The following is a 6,156-nucleotide window of genomic DNA, read 5'->3' as shown; positions in this document are numbered from 1 at the left end:
CTTTTTTTAAAAAAAAAAAAAAAATATATATATATATATATGAAGAAACAGACTATAACCAGAAGCCCCCACTCACCCCATTGTGTTTCATTTAAATCACTAATGCTCCCTCAAAGGTAACCAGCATCCTGACTTCTAAGAGCATAGATTACATAGGCTAGTTTTGAGCTTTACAGAAATGGGGTAACACAGAATGTAACCTTTCGTGTCAAGCTACTTTGACTCAGTATTTTATGTGTGAGGTTCATCGTTGTTGTTATAAGTCTGACCAAGTTGATTGCTTGCTAAAACAAACCCACCAACACGTCTCAGTGAAATATAATAAAATCCAGTCTTCGTACCATAACATTCACAATGTCCAGGATGCAATCCGAAGTCACTTACAACGCAAAGAGCCAATGACTTTAAAGCCGCTAGCATAATGATGCTCAATGAAGAAAATGAAAGTTTGCCCACAATGAATGAAAAATAGAAATTTCAGGAGAGAGAGAGAGAATGCAAAAAATAACCATATGGAAATTTTGGTACTGAAAAAATGCACAAAAAATAAAAAAAATAAAAAGTCACCAAATGACCTTAAAGAAGGTTGGAAATGAAAGAGAAACAAGCCAATGAACTTGAACGTGTATTAGTAGAAAGTACCTATCTGATGAAGAGGAAAAAAAAAAGACTGAAAAATGATCAGAGTTCAGATCGTTATATCAAAAGGTTTAAGATATCAGCAATTGGAGTACCAAAAGCAGGAGAGAGAAAGAGAAGAGCAAAAAATATATAATGGTCAAAACTTGGAAAATTTGGTCAATGACATGAATTTACAGATTGAAGAAGCTCAATGAACTTCGAATGGGATAAGGAAGAATAAAAAAGAAATCATGGCTAGACACATGACAGAACTGCTGAAAACCAAAATTTGGAGAGAGAGGTGGGAAAACAAGTTGATCCTGTTCCATCTCGCAAATCTGTGACGGGAGTGGCAGGTGACACTGACTGCCAAGACCGAGCAGACAGGCTGAGAACAGCCTCAGGGGGGCACACAGCGCTTTAACAAGCTCCTTCAGAGTATGGAACAGGAAGGGCAGCTGGAAGGACTGAACGGCAGCTCAGAGGTGGGGGCTGGACATTTGTCCTGGCCCTGAGTGTACAGCAGTTTCACCAGGATTTTAGTGGAGAACAGGGTTTTGTGGTCAAGAATCTCTTTGGGAAAAACTCTGCAACCCAGCAATAGGGGAAAGCTGCCCCTCTTCCTTTCTAGCCTATTAATTGACTGTGGAAGTAACCAAGGATTCTCTGGAAAACGAAAGGGAGTTGGAGAACGGGAGAGGGCACCCTGACAGAAAAATCAGTGTGCCCACAGTGTGTGCCAAGTCCTAAAACAGTTTTGAGATCACCAGAGCCTCCGTTTCCTCAATAGTAATTGATTTAAAACATCGTTTTCACATTAAAACAAACACTGACTTATTATAGAGCAAACGTAAGATTTGCCGAATTTTCAAAGGAACTCATGCTTCTGGAGCCCCTCCCCCCACTCCAGATCCCAGGGAAATATGCCCACTCGCCCCTGCAGCTTGAGGGGATTTGATGACAGTCTGAAAAGTGTTGACCTAGGTGTCTCCGAGCAGTGTCCAGCCAAGCAAACACAGAAGAAGGGATTCCCCTGGCAGAACTAAACTGCTCTCGGCACAGCCTCCATGGTTAATCTGCCGGATGAGGCAGGTGTCAGGCTAACATTTCTGTTTCTTTCTTTTAAAGCTAGAACAATCCACAGTAACAACCTTATATCATTAATCTTTGGTGGACCCTCACTGATCTGCTCTTGCTAAAGATCTCACCACCTTGAAGCGTCAAGTCATACATACCAAATCTGACCAGGCTGGCAGGCACACAATTTCTGGCCATCCCACATTCCTAGTGAGGCATAGAGACCTTTTAAACATTCATGTAAGCCGTGCTACTCGAGAGAAGTCATCACCAGAGCCAAGGTGACCCACATGGTGGAGCTGGCTTACAGACAATGAGAGACACCATTTTCTCTTTCCACCTTTCTCAGGCTACATGCGGTCTTTTTCTTTTATTCTGCCTTTGTTCGTGGTCATCTTCCTTATTCCGTGGCGTCCATCCATCTCACAAGATGAGTCATCCAGTTGGGTCATCTGCCACGTAATGGAGGGCTGGACCAACACTCGCATTTCCCCTCCGGAGCCGTGGCTGGCTGTCATGTGGCGGGCACCCACTTAGTCTCACTCCACACGCTGTCATTATGTGGGCCCAGTTGTCCTGCACACCCCTTTCAGTTTCCGGCACAGTTTCTATTCTTTTCCCCAGAACTTTCCAATCTTCTGCTGCCAATTATAAATCTATTCTTCCATGCAACCTAGATAAGAAGAAACAGGCATAGAATTCGTAAGCGAGCACATTCTTAGCTGAACGGGCAGAACAGATGGCCTCCAAAAGGACGCTCTGCATCAGCCTGCAGAGCTGTTTGAAAGGAGACCAAGCACAGTTTCCAAATATGCACAGAATAAAGCAGGCAGCTGTACCGAGAGGCCGTGTGCAGTGGTCTCAAAACCAAGCCTCCCTTTCAGACAAACCGCTCACCGAGAGACCATACAGAGGGGACCTCCGCGTCCTTCTTGAGAAAATGAGATTATTCACTGGCCACTTCCAGCTGCTTCACAGGGCAGCCATGAACAAACACTGCCAGAAATGGTCAGTTCATGGTTCTCTTTATAACGAAGGCCCACAGCCAGAAAAGAACAACGGAAATTCAGACATTGTATGGTTTAAATTCAGTGCAAGGTGTCTTCCTTGCTCTCTGATGTCGGTCTTTCTCTGCCTGGCACCCAGCTTAAGAGTAGTCAGTAAGAATCCAACTAGATTCGTTCGAAATCTCCTTTTTTCCCGGGCCCGTCTGCAGCCCAGGAGGTCTGAATGATGCCCAGGGGCTGGTGTGACTGTCTTTCAGCGGTGTCGGTGCTGCCCAGGTGACCCATGTGGCTCCAGTTCGGGGCAGTAAGGTCCAACGTGTCTCTGTGCGGGGGGCGGCGGTCAGGTTGTGCAGAATGGAGGTGATTCTGGGTGAAGGTGAGCTCCCTGAGCCTGTGTGCAGGCCTGGCCTTCCTCGTGTGGGGGCGACTCTCCAAGTACTTGCCGTGACTCAGGGGCCTCTTGCAAGAGGCTACAGGTGCCCCCTGAATATTCTTCCAGCTCGGAAGGGCTGGATTTGTAAACTGTGAAGGGCTGCCTGAGATAATTGCCAAAAAGCAATCAATTGTCCACAGGGTCCTGGAAAGAAACGTAAATGAAGGAAAGAGTCCAATGGGGGACAATAGTCCAAAAGGGTCAGGGAGGCAGTACCCAGGGGTGGCAGGGCACACGGGACTGCTTGCCCTCTACCCCTGCTCACCCACAGGCCAGCCGGGTGACCTTGGGCATTCTCCCTAATCTCTCAGTGCCTCAGCTGCCTCTTCCGGGAAACAGTGATGACTCAGGAACCACCTGAAGACTTCGAACGAGGTGAAATGTGTTCATACACGTAAATCACTTGCACGAGTACTTGGTGCATAATAAGAGCTCAGTAAATGTTTGCTACCGTTACAGCTGTCGTTATGATTATTAATTTGGCTCAGCCAGTCGTTGTCTGATGGGATACACCCCCATGGCCACTTCTTCTAATTTTCTAAACAAAAATAAAAAATCTCTTGATTTTTAAATATTGGTGACTAGTTTTTTTGTTGTTGTTGTTTGTTTTTTTGTTTTTTTAACCTGTGAACACTTAAATGAAGTCTGCGATGGCGTTAATAGGGATCTAACAATACTGGTTTCTCAGTCTGGCAAATACGCCACGCCCCTGTATGAATGTAGCCCTAGGAGAAGCTGGGTATATAGGAGCTCAACCTTTGTAATTTTTCTGTAAATCTCAAATTACTCAAAAATGAAAAGTTTATTCAAAGCGTGCAGGGAGTAACACACACACACGTACCCAATAATCGGCCAGGCTTGGCTTCAGCCAAAGCAGAGAGCGAGGTTTGAGAGAAGGGCCTTGCGCTGGGGGAAGACCCAAGACCCTGGAAGAGGTGGGGCTGCTGTGGGTAATCTGCCAGGGGGTTGGTACCGCATTTTGTCCCTGAACTCAGGTTACACATAAACAGCGTGGAATGAGATGCTCTGGGATTTCAGAGACTGGTGTGATCACTTCTAGATGAAGAAACATGGAGAAGTTAACCTTAGACCCAGGCACGAGAGGGCACCAAAGAGGGATTGCTATGGATTAAAGCAGAGAAGAAAGGCAGGGAGTCATGGCTACCAGGAGCAATGTGCTAAGCTTCTAGAGCCCTGTGTGAGAGAGAGGTCAGCACTGAGTCGGGATATGCAAAGTCCCAGCCATTTCTCAAGGCAGGCCTTGGAGTCAACCACAGTTGACTTTTACTTCCGTGGCAATTGCTACCCAGAGTCATTGATTAGGGTTCCCGGTTGCTGGAATCCAAGCATTGCACTACTCCTCAGACCTCACTTGGGTCCAAGACACATATTCTGCTGAGTGGTGTTGAGAAACTTGTCTTGGTGATTTTTTGATCAGTGTGACTCAGTTCCAGGCATGATGTGTTTTCTCTGCACATCTGAGAACAGAGTTGTGTTCCCCCCCTGGTTCAGAGTAGAACTGGGTGGCTGGTACCTGCAGACAGATTTGGCCAAAGGCTATCACTTCTGAATGGCCGACTTGTAAGCCGATGCCCAGTTGTGGGCGTTGGTTTGCAGCCCCTAACTCCATCGGTGTAAAATAATTTGGAAATCTGGTGTAGAAATATCAACTCTCTTACAGACTTACTTAATCAGGTTGGCCCACGGTTGGCATATAACAACATATTCACAAGAACTGCGTAAGGGTGAGCTGGTGTGTGACACTGGCGTTGTTCACAGAAATAGGGAAGACAAGGAGGGAGAACCGTTCTCAGGGAGGGAAGGGTAAGGTCGACAGACTGCGGTACAAATCAGGAGTCAATAGTTGGGCATTGGAACCAGCCCTCACTTAACTGGCCAGTCACATTGTCCGTATTAGTTATTCTTAAACGTTTGCTTCAGGCCCAGGTGCGTGGCCACCAGCCTCAGTTGGAGAGTTGTTAAAACAGATCCTGCATGACTTTTACAGAGGTCACCGAACCCCAAGTCCGATATGCCTGAGGTTTTTAGGAAAGAAATTAATTAATTAATAAGCCAGCACACAGGAGAGTTGAAATAGCTCACCTGCAGACACAATAATGTTGAATTTATCTAAAAATGGAAAAGCTGGGGTACCTGGTTAAGCATCTGCCTTAGGGCTCAGGTCGTGATCCCAGAGTCCTGTGATCGAGCCCAACATCGGACTCCCTGCTCAGCGGGAGCCTGGTTCTCCCTCTCCTTCTGCCCTTCCCCCTGCTTGTGTGCACTCTCTCTCTCTTTCTCTCTCATGAATAAATAAAATCTTTTAAAAAAATAAAAATAAAAGTGTAAAAGCTGAATTTATACGTCCGTGAATGGACTGATGAGGCTAGGATCTCATCTTACATCAAACATAGGGAATCAATAGGGAATCATTATACCCTTTTGGGTTTGCTGAAAACCAAAGTAATTACTCCACTCACTTCCAGGCAAAGAAGAGATCTATTATTTTAACGTGACTTTTTGTAATGGAAATTCTATGGTCACAAGAAGAACCAGGCTGTAGCATGAAGTATCTATGTCTTACTATATTAGTCAGGGTAGATTAAACTATGCTTCAGTAACAAACAGCCTCTACAATGTTAGTGGCTTACTGACAAAAGTTCTCTCTCATGCCAGTTGGCTCCAGTTTTAAGCAACTCTCCAGGGCATCTGTCTTTCATGAAGTGATCCGGTAGTCCAGGCGGCCCTCTGTCATGGCTTCACATCTCAGCACCCGGCCCCCACACTGACCGCTGTGAGGAAAAGACAGACTCACTCAGAGACTTTGTATCCCTCGGTCCGGAAGTGCCACTCAGCATTTCTTCTACATTTCTTTAGGCAGGACATGGACCCGGCGCACTGCAAGTTGGCTAAACAGTGTCGTCCCCCAGAAGAAAAGCAGACCAGACATTGCACACACTAGTAATGTCTCCACACTCAACTTTGTCCTCCCTCTTCTGGAAGTTTCTACTCAGTCAT

This window comes from Ailuropoda melanoleuca, chromosome 14 (assembly GCF_002007445.2).
Source record: "Ailuropoda melanoleuca isolate Jingjing chromosome 14, ASM200744v2, whole genome shotgun sequence".
Taxonomy (NCBI): Eukaryota; Metazoa; Chordata; class Mammalia; order Carnivora; family Ursidae; genus Ailuropoda; species Ailuropoda melanoleuca.
This window is presented reverse-complemented; position numbering follows the sequence as displayed.